The sequence below is a fragment of the Euleptes europaea genome, chromosome 3 (genome assembly GCF_029931775.1).
Source record: "Euleptes europaea isolate rEulEur1 chromosome 3, rEulEur1.hap1, whole genome shotgun sequence".
Taxonomy (NCBI): Eukaryota; Metazoa; Chordata; class Lepidosauria; order Squamata; family Sphaerodactylidae; genus Euleptes; species Euleptes europaea.
This window is the reverse complement of record NC_079314.1, coordinates 46,623,890-46,643,131: the sequence shown is the minus strand read 5'-3', so window position 1 is coordinate 46,643,131 and position 19,242 is coordinate 46,623,890. Positions and strand designations below refer to the sequence as shown.

General features: G+C 45.0%; 1 protein-coding gene across 2 annotated transcripts in view; it reads right to left on the bottom strand.

Annotated features, from left to right (window-relative positions):
* LHFPL3 (LHFPL tetraspan subfamily member 3) overlaps positions 1-19,242 on the bottom strand; it is a 228,645-nt gene that overhangs the window by 191,084 nt on the left and 18,319 nt on the right. The window lies entirely within an intron of this gene.

The following is a 19,242-nucleotide window of genomic DNA, read 5'->3' as shown; positions in this document are numbered from 1 at the left end:
GAGCGTAAGCGTATCAGTGTGTTAAATTAACCGCTATCTTATTGCTCCATTAGTGCCAGACCCAACAGTCCGCTCCTGCAGCCTGGAAACTTTGCTCAGCCTGACTAACTTAATATCAGAACAAACTACTCGTTTGCAAATTAAGAGGCCATAATAAAAGACACCATCATAAAAAAGCCAGCCACAGATAACAGCAAGCACAGTTTTTATTCCAAGGTGTATTTGTTCCAAACCCTTCTGTACCAAGCCTCTGTTTCACTGGGTAGGAATATCCAGCCAGACTGACAAGCTCTATTGTTGCTGGCTTGCCCTTGGTTCACTGTGGCTCAGTGTATCCTACATAACAAAGGGAATGGTACTGTGCCTTAATGATTGCAGGTGTCTCTGAGGGGCCTTGAGCATCAGGAAATGCTTTTGTCCAAGTGCACATCAGGGTTTTGAAGAGGTGAGCCTCCTGCCCAGCTGGAGGGAGGGAGCAGGTGTGTGTCTGTGTTTTAAAAAGTGCACAGTTTTTAGATGCTGACGAGAGAAGCAGACAAGCTCTGCTATGAGTTGGCAGAAGCACAGTGCGACATGCAAGATTTCTCCCCCGGGGAACTGATGAGGTGTAGCAGATCTGCCACAGAGCAGAGTAGCAGAGTGCTTCTTTGCCTTCACCTGTATAGCTGTAAATAAAGCAAATGCTACAAAAATGCTGTAAGTCTTCAGTGCCCTCGCCTCCAAAAGGAAAAGCACTCAGGTTAAGTTACAGCTCCTGAGGCTTCTCCTTGCTCAGAGAAATGGGGCACACGTTACAACACGCTAAAAGGAACGCTATGTACATACGTAAGTGGTGTTAAGTCGCAAGTGACTTATGGAGACCCCAGCGAGGGGATTTCAAGACAAGTAAAAAACACAGGTAGTTTCCTATTGCCTTCCCCTGCAGTGATTTCATTGGCAAATCTCCCATCCAAGTAGCAACCCTGCTTAGCTTCCAAGAGCTGACAAGACCAGGCTATACCATGCTGCTTTCCTAAAAGGAACTCTACCAAGAAATTTCAACCTTGCAGAAAGCTCACTGGGATGACCAACTATTCCCCCCCACACACTTTCAAGAGGCCTTATTTCACAGAAACTGAAAATCTGAGCATACTAGGAGATTAATTTTCTTTTGACGTATGGGAGTAGCAGAAGTTTGTCATTTAAAAGCTACAGCTTGCTATCCATTCCCTTATGACACTCCAACATGCCATACAGCTGGCTGCCAATAGAATATTAAAGAGAGCCATAAAATGCTCAATCAGTGGTAAATTGTGTTAAATGGTAGCATTCAAAATCTGCAAGACCTAGCCAACTGCATGTCAGAATAAAGACTTCCCTGCACCATTTTTTTGTCTGGCTGAGTGTAGACTACAGTGTTTTCTTAAATTGTTCAAGGTGTTTTATACAGCTCACAAATTCCAGTATGTGGAACCCTAGAGACTCCAGCTTTCTTCCTAATTTTCTTTCCTTTTGGGGGGGCAGATTTGTATTGTATATTTGTTTAGCACTGTAAAAAAAGACGCACACACAGAAGAGATGATGCTAAAAACTGGGTGCGGTCCTCCGAACCACACAAGTCAACTATCTACACAACAGTCATAAAATTGAGATATGGGGTTTGACTTCAAACAGAGTATACTGGCTGCCCCATACAGAAGGAATGGCTTCTGTATACAGGAGTAGCAGTAGTTGGTTTTTATATGCCAACTTTCTCTACCATTTAAGGGAGAATCAAACCACCTTATAATCACCTTTCCTTCCTCTCCCCAAAACAGACACCCTGTGAGGTAGGTGGGGCTGACAGAGCTCTATAAGAGCTGTGAGTAGTCCAAGGTCACCCAGCTGGCTTCATATGGAGGAGTGGGAAAACAAACCCAGTTAACCAGATTAGCGTCCACCACTGATGTGGAGGAGTGGGGAATCAAACCCGGTTCTCCAGATTAGAGTCCACCGCTCCAAACCACCATCCTTAACCACTACACCATGCTGGCTTCCCTACACCACACTAAGACCCAAAGGACACGTTACATTTAATACGCTGGCCCAAAGGAGGCTTGCAGCAGAACACCAGCTGTGACTTCCTTTGGCACCTCAACTTAGAAGCTCTGCAGGGGCTTGATTCTGGTTGGCATGGGGCGGCTCCTGCCTTAAGCCAAATACCCAATTCCATTTTTGGGCAGAAAAATGGCACAGGGGAAAGGAGAAGCCCCTCCTCCCCCATATTGCGATCCCAACCAGAATTGCGTGCTTCCAAATTGACCTGCCATGGTTGACAACCCCTGTGACCATCATATGAAAAATGTAATGTGTAGTTTGGGCCTAACCTATTTTCTCTGTGAGGGATCCAAAAGTCACTTTAGGCATGCTGAGGGAGGTTGGATAGCAGACCTCCAATGTCACGTCACCAGTGCCTCTGAAAGTTGCCTCCGTCTCAAATGTGATTTGTTATGTGGTGCAGCTGGGATGGAGCTTCTGAATCACAAACTCCAAGCCCCTCCCCCACCAAGCACATGAAACCAGATACAAAGCCTCAGCAAGTGTCACCAGCCCTCCACTGATCATGGCTGGCCTGACCTGCTACTGCTGGGTTCTCTATTGCAACAGGTAGTTCATGGGTTAGCAGCAGCTTGCTGGCTGCTGCAAAGTAGCTCGTGTTTCCCCAGAAGACTCAGGAAAAGAACCTCCCCTCCACCTACCATATTGACCCGCGTATAGGCCGAGTTGGGATTTTTCAGCCCTTTTTTTTGGCTGAAAAACTCTGCCTATACGCGAGTATATACGGTATATCTGGGGACTGCTGGCACGCAGCAGCCCATGTGCCAGGGTTGCCAACCTTGATGCCCAGGTGCAGGGTCAGTCAGGAACAGTCAGGCACTGGCCCAGGGGTCATCTAGGCTGACAAAGGGGCCTCTGGGTCCTCCCCTCTCGCTTCCTCCTTCAGGGATGATGAGGACCTCCAAGGTATCCACCTTTCAGGCAAACTTAGGGAGTGGATCTTGGACAGGTTTTACATTAATATTTTCCCCTTCTCACACCTGAAGGAAAGGGGGAGTGGACTATCCTCAAAAAGGGACAGAAAGGATGATATGAGGGAGGAGGCCGATCGCACATTTAGTAACTGGCTGGCCAGCTACACAGTGTTTATGGGGCTTGTGCAGTCTGCCTATCCCAAACGGGGCTGGCATCTTACCAACCACTGAGGAAGTGTGTCCCAGATCGCCCTCCCGCCCGGGCTCCCGGGCCGTCTAGATCAACCCCCGGCCCCAACACCAACCCACAGGAGGGGGGAAAGTGCCATCGAACCCCAACTCACCTGGAGAGAAGCCAGGAGAGGCGGCGAGCGGCAGCCGGCTAGAGCCACCTCCCAGCGCCCGGGGGGCGGGCTAGAGTCCCCCGCAACCGCCAACAGGCCTGCTCCTCAGCTGGCGAGTGGGAGAACCGGCGTAGGCGGACCACGCCCGACCGAGGGGGCGCCGCAGCGGCCGCAACACACCCCGGCCCCCAGGCTGGCCAGCCAGCCGGGTCCCCGGGGAGAGGCCAAACAGCCCGCCCATCAGCTGGCAGGGGGAGGGGGAGCGCGAGGAAGGAGGGAAGCGCCAGGGCGGCAAAGGGGTCGGCGCCGCTCCAGCCTTAGCTCCCACCGGGAAACGGTTGGCAGGACGGGGGAGGAAGCAGGCGCGGAGAGGAGATGCCTAAAGGAAAGACCCGCCCAGAGCAAGACAGGCTCAGGGCGGGCGCAAGAGCCAGGGAGGGGCAACGACGAGGTCCCCGTCCTCTGAGACAACTCTCCAGGCAAGGAGAGGAAGAGGCGCGGGGGAAAGGATATTTGTAGCCTCGGGTTAAGGGGAAAGGGGCGGAGCCTAGACGGAGGAGGTATAAAAGCAGCATGGGTGGAGGCCGAGGAGGACTGGCTGGTGAATTCTGCTCAACACTTTCTGAGAGCTATCACGCTGGCCAGATCAGGGGAGGAAGGTTCGTCCTCCTCCTCTGAGTGGTCTGAGGCCTAGGAAACCCTACCTGCAAGGGGTTTGGCCCAGACAGGCGGTGCCCCGACAGGGGAGGTCCCGCTCGAAGGTGCAGCAGCACCAGCGGGGCCACGACAAAGTGTTTTCCATGTTCTAACTGGCGAGGGTGCTGCCATCGAGTACAACAAGGTATTCCAGAAAAGGGCATCTCACAACAAGGCGGCCAGGTGGCATCTCATTAACGATAAACTTTGGTTGATGGTGGTGGAGGGTCCCCACATTCGGGGCAGGGCTGACCCTCCAAAGATGGGCAAATGGGATGCCAGGCTGGGAGGTGCCAGAGGGTACAATGTAAATTGAACCGTAACTGTGAATATTGCCTAGGCCCAACACCCCAGACTTTCCTGTCCTTGCCAACTCACTGGCCAGCAGCCCTTTTGGGGTAACAGACCCCCCCCCTCCAACAGTGCCACTTGGAGAGAGGGAGGGTCTCCCGCCCACACCCCTGCCACCAGAAAATGAGCTCTCAGGGTCAGGATGGGGGCTGGCCTTTATCCCTGTTAGAACTGAAGCCCTTTGCTCCATCCTCACCCACTACCCCTTAAGTCAGCCGTCAGATACCTTTGGGAGGTATTTCCTCACAGGTTCTGCATACCTTTCACCCCACACATTCCTATGGACTGAGGCAATGTAAAATAGGCCACAGCAAAGTAGCAAAGAAGTGCTCTGTGGGCCAGATCACGGGCCCCTTTGATGTCGTCCCCCACCCCCACCCCGTTCTCTGCTGCTTCTTTGTCTGTCAGTCAGCCAGGAGAACGCTTGTCTATTTCCTGTTGATATAATTGGCCTGGGTGGGAAGAATGTAAATAGGCTATGGATATTCCAAGTCCCTTCCAACGTTAATATTTTGCTTATGAAAGAAAGGCAAAGGCTGCCCTCCAAATGGAACTACCATGCAGTGCACTCTGGGATGGAAATTCCCCTGACCCATGGAACAATCTGTGCTTAACAGAACACCCTAAAGAACCGAGGATATGCGAAGTAACTTGCTGATGCTTTCCATGGAAGAGATGCAACCTCTGCATTTGAACACTCTTGGCTTCAACCACACAGTTGCTATTTCAACTGCTCTGAATAATGCAAAAAAGAAGAAGTCAACAATCAAACAACCGTGCATAGGAGGGCACTGTGCACTCCTGCCATTATACTGTGTGCCAATGAACCATGTGCCACATACCCATATACCTCTGGCAGTTTTCAGCACTTAAAAACAGCCACAGTAGGAAATAAAAACACAAAGAATAGTGCCCCAGTGACCAGATAAACAGGATTGATTTGGCCTTTGGTTCCTGTCAGTCGGTACTTATTGTTTTACACACCTGCCACATTCGCTACTAGAGACTCTGAACACATTTTCCCCCCATTTTGTTCACACGAAGCCTCAAAACCAGTCAAAGTTTTTCATGCCTTATTAGTGAAGTAAGGGAGGGATGGAAAGGTGCCAATATCACCCCTCCCCTGGAAAAAAAAAACCCATGCACAAACACACATACAAGCTGGCCTTCAGTACCACCCATGAGTTTTGTTCTCAGATTAACAGAGATGCCATGACAGATGTCAAAACAGAACTGAGTCCCTCATTAATGCCGAAGCAAAACCATACAGAATATGTTGTCTTGAATAATAATCGAATATATTGATATGTGTGTACTATTCCTTGTCATATCGCAGATGGCTGCACATAATGTTGTACAAGGATAAAAATATGCTGCATTTTCCTTTTAAATTCAATTCATTGTAATTACAAAGGGTTTTTTTAAATCCTTTTCTTTTTTTACTTTAATAATACAGCACTATTGGCCTAAAGACCATGAATCACAATAAAATCCCATGAGATTAAATTCATCATTCATTTTCAATCCATCTTTACACTGGAATTATTATTATTATTATTATTATTATTATTATTATTTTGCAGTTAATAAAGTCACACGAGGATCTGACCAAGCGAGCAAAAATTTCAATGTGTCACCTATAGGTGCATCAGTAACTCTTTGCAGACAAGGTGAAATAAATTTCTTCCTTATATGCATGAATAGGCTACATTCTAAAAGTCAGTGCTCCAATATATCCATCTGCCCTGATTTACAAAGGCATGTCCTATCAGAATAAAAATCAGTTTTGCTGATTACTTCAGATAAAGCACACAGAACATGCCCAAGCCTTTCTGAAACAGGCATCTCTTTTGTGCAATGTAACATGTTCCACTTCTAAACAATTCCCTGAAAAGTTATGGTGACTAAATTTTTATTTTTAAAAATGGTTTACAATATTCAGATTGCTTCACAAAAAGTTTCTTCTCTTTCTGCAAAACCTGTTGAACTTGAAATGCAAACCTGGCAGCAAGAGTTTTTGGGGTCCAGTCTATGTTGTGGACCATGAGCATTGGGGAGTATGGTTACTTACTTTGGAGTATGGTTGCCAACCTCCAGCTGGTGCCTAGAGATCTCCTGGAATCACAACTGATTTCCAGACTACGGGGATCAGTTCTCCTGGGGACTATGGCAGCTTCAGAGGACAGACTCTATGGCAGTGATGGCGAACCTTTTAGAGACCGAGTGCCCAAACTGCAACCCAAAACCCACTTATTTATCGCAAAGTGCCAACATGGCAATTTAACCTGAATACTGAGGTTTCCTCCCAGCTTGGCAAGGAGGGGGGCCACGGGGAGTCCAGGGAAGGGGGGCGGCGGCTTTGAAGGGCTCCGTACTGCCTGCAGCTGGGCGGCGGGGAGTCCAGGGAAGGGGGGGGCTTTGAACTCCATGCTCCCTTCAAAGCCCCCCCCCCCCGCGCGTGCTCACAGAGAGGGCTCAGCATGCCAGACTTGGCATGCGTGCCATAGGTTCGCCAACACGGCTCTATGGCATCACACAGAGGACAAACTCTATGGCGGAGCTCCCTCCCTTCTCCAAACTTTGCCCTCCCCAGGCTCCACACCCAATTTTCCACGAATTTCTCAACCCAGAGTTGGCAACCCTATCTTGGAGAAGAAGGCCAGGGAAAAGGGAGAGAAGCTACAGGCCCTCCAACCAAACCTATGCACCATCCCAGCACAACCTTGCAATTGTCACAGGCTTCAGTGGTAGGGATGCCAGCCTCCAGGTGGGACCTGGGCATCTCCTGGAATTACAGCTCATCTCCAGACTACAGAGATCAGTTTCCTTGGAGAAAATGGATTCTTTGGAGGGTGGACACTATAGCTTTGTAATCCACTGAGGCCCCTGTTCTCCCCAGGCTCCATCCCCAAATCTCCAGGAGTTTCTCAACCTGGATCTTACAACCCGATCCCCCATCCTCCATCCCCTACACCATGCTGGCTCTCCAGTGGAGGGTATCCGGTGCATTTCAAACAGAGGATGTAGCCTTCTCCAGTGAGGCTGCTTTCCTTAAGCCACTCGTCTCCCTCAGAAGCCGCTTCTTCCTCAGTGTTAAATGAGGGATTTCTGTCTCCAAAACTGCCTTACAGGCAGTTGCATGTTGAATGTAGAATAGCAAGCGCTTCTGCCTTCACACACAAAGGCAACTGAAACTCCCCGCCATCCACATCCCCTGCTTTATCTGGCTCCCTTAGAACTGCCAGCTTATTTCGACAGCAGGGATCTGAGATGTGATCTCCACAAGCAAACATCAGAATGATGCAGCAGATGGAATTGTAGTCCCTCTTCAGATTTCTGTTCTGAATCTTTTCCCCACCTAGGTATCTCTTTGCAAATACAAATGCACCACAGAAGGAAGGTATTTACTTTTTCTTTCTTTCTCAAGTTCTCTCTCAAGTATTTGTTCACATGCAAGGGGATTTTTATGTGGGGAAGCATTCAAAAATATAACCCCTCCAACCACAAGCTTAAGCAGTGCTACAATCCATTCTACCACTTGCTCTACTGTACTTGCAGACTGACCTTAAGGGAAACATGTGACTTGTAAGCCACTTTGATCCATGAAGAAAGGTAGGATATAAATATTTTAACAAGTAAGTTATAAATACAAACATACATACCCAGGTGAAAACTGGGAGCAAACGTTTTTGAGTTCATGTTATTCATGCTATGGCTTCTGGAACTAGCCAGCCAATTCAACTAGCATCTTTTACTGAACTACATTTTACAAGTGTGTCTAACCCAAACACATTCCACTGGGCAGTCTAGTCATGCGCAAATGGATGTGGATCATATCATACATCTCTCGCATGCTACTTGGAATATGAAATTGAACAGCACACTGAAAGGGACCAGAAGGGGAAATAATATTAACAGTACAACCATATGTACTTAGGGCTTTTTCATACCAAGGTGCTAGGGGCAGGGCAGATTGTCAAAAACCAGAAGATTTAATATCAAAAAAGCCTCACACCACCCCCAATTACTAGCAGTACCAAAAGCTCCATATTACAACAATGAATCCATACTTCCCTGTTTCTTCTTAGCTAGCACTATAAGAACTTCCTTTCTACTAAGTTTCCTTACAACTGCTCAAGTTCTCCTAATTAACTAGAAGTCCTGACTGAATTTAACGAGGGTCTTATCTGGGATACCCAAAGCCAAAGGTGGGTGACTGTGGGTCAGTCACACTCTCTTGGCCTAACCTTCCTCACAGGGTGGTTGTGAGGATAAAATGGAGGAGAGGAGAATGACGGAGAGGAGAATGGAGGAGAGGAGAACAGATATACACTTGCATGAGTAAAAAAATATTAACAACAATCCCATGTGGAAGGCGACTACGGTAAAAGGCACAGCCTGAGAATGTAAAAATTACTGATTCCTTCTCCATATCCCCAGTACCAAATTAGTTCACTCACTTCCCCGCGCCATTGTCTCCAGTACTACTGAATGGGCACTAACACTGCCAAATGATCCTTCCTTGATATACACCCCTTGATATACAAACTAAAAGTGGGAAAGTGTTTATTAGGCAGCTGAAAACAGATTAAAGACTCTTACAGTGCAAATGTACCCTCGTTTACTTTGAAGTAGGGCTCTATTTGTATCTTTGGAGCTCACCTTCCAAGCAAAAGAACTTAGAACTGCAGCTTTCACATAACAAGGCAGATATGTAAAGCATGGCTGGCAGAAGTGTACAAGCTGCGCTTAAAAATTTGATGGCTGTAAATCAGGCAGCATAAAATTGGTTCCCAGTATATCCAACAGTTCCTGGAACTGCTGCTTTATTTGTCTAGTGAAAGACTCATATTATAATGGGATGTCTGAAAGGCTATTTACAATTGTTTTTACAATTCACACTCCCACAGAAATTTGATACAGATAGAGCGTGGCTACTGCTAAACATTTCCCTGGCTAGGCCCTTCACAGTATTTTAAAGTCTGAATGAACAAGCGAAATCAACTCATTTTACTGACTGCATTTCACTGTAGGATACCAAACGAGATAATCTATTACCTTTTACCATTTTGTGCCTCCTAATTTGGCTATATGTATGCAAAGTATTACATACCAAGTGAACAACCCTTCTCTTTTTCAAAAATTTAGCTTGTGCTAGATGCAGCTTCCAAACAAAAATTGTAAGATACACTGTGTGTGTGTGTGTTAAGTGCCACCAAGTCGCTTCCAGCTTATAGTCTGGAAAAACCATAAGAAGCCACTGAGGAGGTTTGGGTTCTGGTGTCACCAATATGCAGATGATACCCAGCTCTACCTTTCTTTCACAATTAATTCTGAGGATGCTGTTGATGTTCTGAACTAGTGCCTGGTGTCAATAATGGGCTGGATGAAGGTGAATAAGCTGAAACTTACTCCTGACAAGACAGAGGTTCTCTGGATTAGTAGAAAGGCAGATCAAGAACTTCGGATCTCTCCTGTCTCGGATGGAGTTGTGTGGGTATATTAAGTGCCATATAGTCACTTCCAACTTATGGTGACCCTATGAATTAACAACCTGCAAAACATCCTATCATTAACAGCCTTGCTCAGGTCTTGCAAACCGAGGGCTGTGGCTTCCTTGATTAGGTCAATCCATCTCATATTGAGTCTTCCTCTTTTCCTGCTGCCTTCAACTTTTCCTAGCACTATTGTCTTTTCTAGTGACTCTTGTCTTCTCATAATGTGACCAAAGCTTAGTCATCTTAGCTTCTAGGGAGAGTTAAGGTTTGATTTGATCTAAAACCCACTGATTTGTCTTTCTGGCAATCTATGGTATCTGTAAAACTCTCCTCCAACATCACATTTCAAATGAATCAATTTTCTTCCTGTCAGCTCTCTTCATGGTCCATCTTTTACACCCATGCACAGTAATGGGGAATACTATGGTATGAATTACCATGATCTTGGTTGTCAGTGACACATTCTAACACTTAAACTTCTTCATGGCTGCCCTTCCCGGTCTCAATATCCTTCTGATTTCTTGGTTGCAGCCTCCCTTTTGGTTGACAATGGAGCCAAGGAATAGAATTTTTTTAACAATTCCAGTTTCTTCATCATCATCCTTAAAGTTATGTAATTCCCCAGTAGTCATTACTTTGTCTTATTAATGTTCAGCGGAAATCTTGCTTTGGCACTTTCTGCTTTAACCTTCAGCAGTAGTCATTTCAAGTCTTCACTATTTTCTTCCAGTAATGTGATGTCATCTGCAGATCTCAAATTGTTAATGTTCAATTTTCACTCCACATTCACCTAAATCTAATCCAGCTTTACCTTGTGATATGTTCTGCACATAGATTGAAGAGAGAGGGAGATAAAAATTATCCTTGTCTGACATCTCTGCAAATTGTTTCTCCCTATTCTGTCCTAACAGTAGCCTCTTGCACATCAGAACAATCAGATGTTGTGGCACATCCATTTCTTTTAAAACCAACCATAGCTTTTCATGATCCACATAGTGAAAAGCTTTGCTGTAATCTATGAAACACACACTGACTTTCTTCTGAAATTCTTCCATATGCTCCAGTAACCAACATAAATTTGCCATATGATATCTAGTGCCTCTTCCTTTTCTGAATCTATACACCAACATTGCACACAAGGAGGCATGTAGGACCATTGAAAATGCACTAGACAATTGAGCGGTCTGCCAGCCCCCTTGCATTTTTCTTGTTGGAATTACTGGACCTAATTCTTGAAAAAAACTACTTTAGATTGCAAGATTAATTTTATCTCCAAATTTGAGGTGTGGCCATGGGCAATTCAGCGGCACCCAGTATGGCCAATTTATTTATGGCTGCCCTTGAAACAGTCACAATTTGCAATGAAGAATACAAGCCTTTTTTCATCAAACACAACTATAAAAATGTTATATAGATGACATCTTTATTATTTTTTAACAACATAAAAGTAATACCTGGTTTTTAAAATGGGTTAATTCCATCCATGACTCCAATAAATTTAGTTGTCAATGGAACAACAATTCCATTGTGCTTTTGGACACTTTGATATACAGAGATCCTAAAACAGGTTAATAGTAAAAACATACTTTAAACCTACAGGCAGAAATTCCTTCCTTCATTTTCATTCCTATCATCCAAAACATTTATTAAACAACCTCCCCTATGGACAATTTTTACGCATCAAACGAAATTCTTTGATTCAAAGGGATTATCAACATGATACAAACACTCTATATCAACAATTTACAGAATGAGAATATCCAACCCACGTGGTTACAGCAGCACTACAAAGAGCATACAAAGTTAACAGACCACCCCCGACAGAAAAGAGGAATAATCAAAACATTAATGGACCGTGCAAGACGGATCTGTGAACCACAGTTTCTCAAGGAAGAAACTAATCATCTAAATCACGCACTGCTAGCAAACGGCTACTCCAAGAATGAAATCAGAAGGGCCATTAAACCAAACAAAAATCAGAAAACTCAGGAAAAACAGTCTCCCATAGGAAAGGTATTCTTGCCATTTATTAAAGGAGTCACTGATAGGATGGAGAAACTTTTGAAAAAACATAACCTACAAACAGTGTTTAAACCCACCAAGAAAATACAACAAATGCTACGATCAGCAAAAGACAAAAGAGACCCCCTCACCTCTGCAGGAGTATATCGTACACCTTGCAGCTGTGGAGAAGTTTACATCGGGACCACAAAACGCAGCATACAAACAAGGATAAAAGAACATGAAAGATACTGCAGACTTGGCCAACCTGAGAAATCAGCAGTGGCTGAACATGGACTGACACAAACAGGACACAGGGTCTTATTCCAAGACACTGAAAGACTGGACAATTCTACCAACTATTTTGTCAGATTGCACAGAGAAGCCATTGAAATTCATAAACATCAGCACAACTTTAACAGAAAAGAGGAGAGTTTAAGAATGAATAAGGCTTGGCTTCCTGTTCTAAAAAACCTCCAGACTAACAAAGACAACATTCAACAATAGCCATGCAGATTAGCTTTGGATTACACACATTAACAGATCACTTCAGGATACAATGGCTCCATATTAACATACCATACCCTCATTAGCACATTATCTTGATACTTACAGGACAATGATTAGCACATTACTTTTGCAGGACAATACTCAGCTCAAACCCAACCCCTTTCTGACTATATATTACTCTTCCTACACCCTTGACACTGAGAGACACTGTCCTTCAGTGTTACTACTCTGAAGATGCCTGCCACAGTTGCTGGCGAAACGTCAGGAAAGAAAATTCCAAGACCACGGTTACACAGCCCGGATAACCTACAAGAACCAATGAACTCTGACCGTGAAAGCCTTTGACAATATTTTTAACAGACAGAGTTTACTGTGGGACAGGGATAGCTCACCAACAGAACAGGTCTTTTGTACCTTGCCTTACAATTACTTGGCATTTAAAATTAAAAACATAATTTAAAAAATATTGGCACATTGTGAACTCTAAACTACAATCTAGTATTGGGCCAACAGTTGGATTTCAAAAAACCAAGAACAACCTAAAAAGAATGAAAATACTGACTCCACAGAGCTGAGAGAACAACAAAATTTAGAGATTCTGGGCAAACACAGCCAATTCGTGAAGGGAATCAAACAAAAACATGCATACCACTTGAATAAAGCTTGAGCAAAACGAGTACCAAAGCCAGGTGGCCCGTCACAACTATATCATATAAGACAAGATCACGTTTACAGCTGTATCGTTCTAGTCCAACATCCTGTCTCACACAGTGGCCAACCAGTTCCTCTGGAGAGCCAACAACTGGGCATAGAGGCCAAGGCCTTCCCCTGATGTTGCCTCCTGGCACTGGGATTCACAGGTAAACTGCCTCTGAACCTGGAGGTTCCCTTTAGTCACCATGAATAGTAGCCACTGATAGACCTATCCTCCATGAATCTGTCTAATCCCCTTTTAAAGCTGTCTATGCCCCCCTAGGTGTCACCATAAGTCAGATGTGACTTGACAGCAAAAAAAAAAAGCCTGTGGCTATCACTACATCTTCTGGCAGGAAATTCTACATTTTAATCACTCACTTTCATTTTGTCTGCCTGAATCCACTGCCCATCAGCTTCACTGGATGCCCTTGAGTTCCAGTATTTTGGGAAAGGGAGATACATTTATCTTTGTCAAATCTCTCCACCCCATGCATGAATTTATAAATCTCTATCATGTCCCTCCCCCAGTCATCTCACTGCTAAACTGAAAAGTCCCAGACCCCAACCTTTCCACACAGGACTGGTGCTCCAATCCCCTGATCATCTTGTTTGCCCTCTTCTGTGCTTTTTTCAGCTCTGTGATGTCCTTTGTGAGATATGGTGATCAGAACGGCACACAGTATTCCAAATCAGGCTGCACCATAGATTTATACAGGGGGATTATAATATCGGCTGTTTTATAATCAGACCCTTTCCTAATAATCCCCAACATGGAGTTTGCTGTTTTCATTGCTGCAGCACAGTCGATTGAGACTTTCACTGAGCTATTGTCAAGAGAGAATTCATCTTGAAGGAATTTTCCAGCCTAGTTTTTCCCCTCTTTGCAGGTGTTAGTTACTTACCCCCCCCCCCCACACACACACACACATTCACACAGGTGCTACTCTTCAAGGGCATGTTCTCAGGATTGCTAAATTAGTTCGCATGATTCAGCTGTGATTCTAGTATGGGAGAAGGAATTTGCTCCTACCCTGGAAAGTTCCATGGATACTGCCCTATCATTGGTTGAGGAAATCAGGAGGTCATGGTTAGCTTTTTTTATATAAGTGCAGCTAGAGCGAAGACTCCCTTATCCCTTCTACCCCTCCTTGCTGCCAAGAAGAAAAAGCACTATGCTCTGGAAACATATTCATTTTATTTATGAAAGCGTATTCATTTTTTTTATTTATTTGATTTATAGGCAGCCCTTTCCTGGCCAAAGCCAAGCTTTGCTTTAAGAAACAAATGCACTGTTAGCACACCAGAGAGTAAGAAAGGTAGTCAGCTTTATTATTTTTGTGCATTCTACCACTGTTGAACTATATGCTTTGTTTTTAACATCTTTCTTAAATTTCTTCAATAAAGCCTGCTTTTGCTTTATGGTATATGTTACTTAGGGAGTTACTGGTACCCAACCCAGGTGAGCTTGGTTATATTACTGCAACTCAGCAGGGCCAGCCATGACAGCTATCCACTATGCCCACAAAATCTTTTTCCCTCTCAGTAACTTCACATCTTATTAGCCTATACTGTAAACGGGGGGGGGGGGGTATTCCAATGTGCATCAACTTAAATGTACCAACACTAAACTTGATCTGCCACATTGTTGCCCATGCATCCAAATTGTGAAGATCCTCCTGGAGATCTTCACAGTCATCCTTGGTTTTCACCATCCTGAATTTTTAAAAAAATTATTTTCAAAACACATATCAATACAATCAACACACACTATACCAGTGGTGGCGAACCTATGGCACGCGTGCCAGAGGTGGCACTCAGAGCCCTCTCTGTGGGCACGCGAGCCGTCGCCCCAGCACAGAGTTTGCCTGAGTTCGTTCCCCCGGCTGAGGAGGCTGGGGACCAGCGGTGCCTTCCCAGCTCCTCCGGGAAGTGCCGGGCTCCTTCCCAGTGCCTTCTCTGCAGTCGCCGGCTGTGCGCTCCGGAAGTGAAGACAACGATGAGGACTTCTGCCGAGGACTGGAAGAGGCGGAGCTGGGACGGGGCTGGACCGGGAGTAGGACGCCTGGGCGGCTGTCTGCGGCGGGCTGATTGGTGACCGCAGCGCAGGGGGTTGGCGGTGAGGGCCGAACGGGGGCCCGCCTGGCGTTTGTGCTGGAGCCAAGCCCTTCGCTTGGGTTTCCACTCTGCTTGTTCATGCAACCGAAGGTGTCTATGAGCGCGTGCAGAAGGCTGTCCCCACAATCAGCCCCCCCCCCGCATAACAGTCTTTTTTAATTCGTATGAAGATAGCAGTTGGAAAAAGAACCAAACTGAAGGGGTGGGGGCTATGCTCCAGCTGCTTTCCTTCCCCTGCTCGGCCGCCCATGCAGGGTTGCCAACCTCCAGGTAGTAGCAGGAGATCTGCTATTTCAGTTCACCTGGAGAAAATGGCCGCTTTGGCAATTGGACTCTATGGCATTGAAGTCCCTCCCCAAACCCCACCATCCTCAGGCTCCGGCCCAAAAACCTCCCGCAGGTGGCAAAGAGGGACCTAGCAACCCCTAGCCCCATGTGGACTTCTAGCTGTGTTGGCACTTTGCGATAAATAAGTGGGTTTTGGGTTGCAGTTTGGGCACTCGGTCTCTAAAAGGTTCGCTCTCACTGCACTATACTCTACATTTCTCACATTATACACAATGATACATATATCATCTGCCATTCGCCTCTCTCGGGCATGTACAGAACATTTTAGCAGCCCGTTATGGTTATAAAGGGAAAAAAACGTGTAACCGACAGGGGAAAACTTATAGAGTAAATAATGTTTACTGCATGTAAATTTTCTCTCACCGGCTCTATCAAATATAATATGACTTCTACTTGATTATACTATTTTACTCAGCTAGTATATAAAAGTAGTTAGCGTTAATTAAACTTGTTCTCTCTTCAATCACATTATATTTCTCAAGCTATAGTAAATTATTGCAATACATATTTATTAGTATATAGTATAAATAAAAACCATCCTGAATAATTGACAGCCCATTCCTGAGGCTGGGCCCCAAATTGCCTTAGGAGGCGGCGTGACCTCTACATCAGCATCTGTGCCACTTACGCCCCCCCCCCCGGACTGCAGCAGCAGTGCAGCCTGCGGACACCAGCCTGGCCCCTCACCAGCGTTCTCTTGGTGCAAGTCCCCGCGCTGGCTTCCTGGGAGGCATTCCTCCCTTTAGGCAGCTTCCAAACCCCTTTCGCCCCAGGAACACTTCCTGGGATGCCGGCGGTCCTGCACTACCTTTTTTGGTTGGGACAGGCCCGCTTTCCCCTATGGGGTAAAAAGCCTTTTTTCTTATTTTTATATCGTAAAAAAGGCTTTTTTCCCCTCCGTGGTGGCAGGGAAACCTCTGAGGAGGCTTCTCAGCTGTGCCGTCCCGGCTGCCATGGTTCATTCGCGGGGGGCCCACCCCCAAGGAATGGGCTGTTAGTGTCGTCTGCAAGCTTGGCCACTGTACTACTCACCCCTAGTTCCAGATCATTTATGAACAAATTAAATAGTACTGGCCCCAATACCGATCCTTGTGGAACCCACTGCTTACTTCCCTCCATTGTGAGATTTGTCATTTAACCAGTTTCTAAGCCATAAGAGAACCCATCCTCTTACACCATGAGTCCCTAACAGCAGAAGGGCTGGCAGCACAGGAGACCAGAACCTTGAATTCAATGAAAACTTTGTGTGATCCAATTTAAGGCACTGACCTCGCTTAGGTGATATCACATTACCATCACATTTTGCCTAACAATCTGGAAGAGATCTATTACAGACTCAACAATTTGTTTTCCTCCGAGGAGGGGAAAGAGAGAAAGGAAGCAGCAATAAAATCAACAAATCTTGTTTTACTCATGAGCTCCTTCCTCAGAATTTAATCTAACAGTCATGAATTAACATGTTGGAAAGCTATATTATGAATTTTCTTTGTGACTATCCATTGCTCTAATTTTCTCTGTGGGGTTGTAACATCAAAAGATTCAGCTGCTTCATTTGAATAAATTAATTCCTGGGAAATGTTGAGAAATGTTGTGTTAAGGTAGATAGCAAGATTCATTTCTGATTTGCTAACCATGAGTCTCACACTCACACCCAAATTCCCATGTGCTAATTAAGTACAAACTTGGTATATAGATGCTCCAGCATGCAGAACACTGCTCTGAGAGGATGGCTTTACTTGTTTTATTCAGGGCACAGCCACTTCCCAGCAATGTCATCGAAGCTTGCAAACCATCGCACAACACATATAATTCAAAACATTCAGAGCAGCATTAGAGGCTGGATCTCTCATATTACAATAAAGAGATGGGACAGAAAAGGTTTCAGGGCTTCTGGTCCTGTAACTGGTCCCCATCAGTTTGACTATAGTAAAGAACCAGATAAAACTATTGCCATGTCAAGCAAGCAGCAGCAGCACACAAATGCTTCAGCTTCCTGGTATAAGTAATGTAGTTTGTGCCAAGAACAGGGAACTAAGGAAAGGGTAAATACCTATTAACACAACATAAAATATTAGAAGGATGATATGAAACTACTTTTTAGGTTCCTACTTTGTTAACACTGCTTCTAGGAATGATAATTCAAGAATATATTAGAGTTGCCAAGCTCCAGGTGGGGCCTAGAGATCTCCCAGAAGTACAACTGATCTCCAGACAACAGAGATCAATTCCCTGGAGAAAATGGCTACTTTGGAGTGTGGTATTACATCCCACTGGGCTCCCTCCCCTCCTCAACCCCCCCCCCCGGCTCCATCCTCAAATCTACAGGAATTTCTCAACCCTAGTTGGCAATCATAGAGTACATGTAATGTAGTGAAAAATGCTGTCTAATCATGGTCAATTTATGGCAACCCCCATAGGGTTTTCAAGGCAAGAGATGAACAGAGGGGGTTTACCATTGCCTGCCTCTGCATAGCAAACTTAGACTCCTTGATGGTGTCTTATCCATGTACTAACCAGGGCCAACCATGGGGATGCCAAGTTGTGGCTAATGTTTCTTTAAGGGTGGAACGAAGCTTAAAATCTCTGGAAGACCAGGCTTTGGCTGAAAATTCTATTCACCACAGAAGCTAATGGATGCCTCTATCTATTAAAATCTGACTCCTGTGCCACCCCATGGAAGACATTAATGGAGACTAGACTCCAACTGCTGGGTTTTAGCAGTAGTGATTTGGAGATATTGGGGAACTCAACAGTGTGCTCTGCAGTGAATAAAGGGTCTGTATAACTTGGACTTTATCAGCATCATAAAGAGAGCCCGTATGATATGCTCAACTTTATACTTAGGATTGTCTTACCCAAAAGGGCCTGCAGTATTCCATGATCTTTACTAATGACCATTCACAGGAATAATTAAGCACATTCATATTCTAAAGCTATTTAATTCTAAGAAAGCCAGATTTCAGTAATAGGCAAAACTAATCTGTTTGTTCAGCACAGTTAAAGGGCAGTCTGAGACTATAAAGCTTGACAACATCACGAGCGGAGCAGAGAGAGAGAGAGATAAATGCTTTGGGGAATTACGCCCATCAAGAAGGCCTGTATGGTCCCTTCCAACTCTATGATTCTAGACAGGCCGTGGACCAAAATTACCAAAGATGGGGTAAAGCACATGGGTACCTGTTGGTGTGAACCTTGCAGGCTTGCAAAGATATATTAGTTTTTGAGGGGGGAGCCCTTCATGTTGATAAAAATAAGCACAAAGCAGGAAACAAAAATCTGCCCTCAGCAAGTGTCTGGTGGCAGCATGTAGAAAGTTTAACTAAAACAGAAACAAGGCAAATGACAGTTGATATGAAAACTGCAGCTCCCAACAGTTTGGGAGAGAAAACAGAGTTGCAGACTGAAACAGACCAGTTTCTGAGGAAGGAAGAAAAAGATAGGGTGATACATGGCAAGCAATAAGGGGAAAAACAGAAAAAGAGCCAAAGTATAACAAGAATAAAGATGGAGGACATTGTGAAAGATGCATTAATATAAGTGCAAAAATAGAAATTCTGCGAGATGAAAGAACTGTTGACAACACTGCCTATGTTAAAGAAAAGGAACAGCCTAGCAAGTTAGAAAGTTAATAAAACACACAAAGTTGGGTTAAAAAAAAGGACAGCCATCATATTCACCAGTATAAACACACAC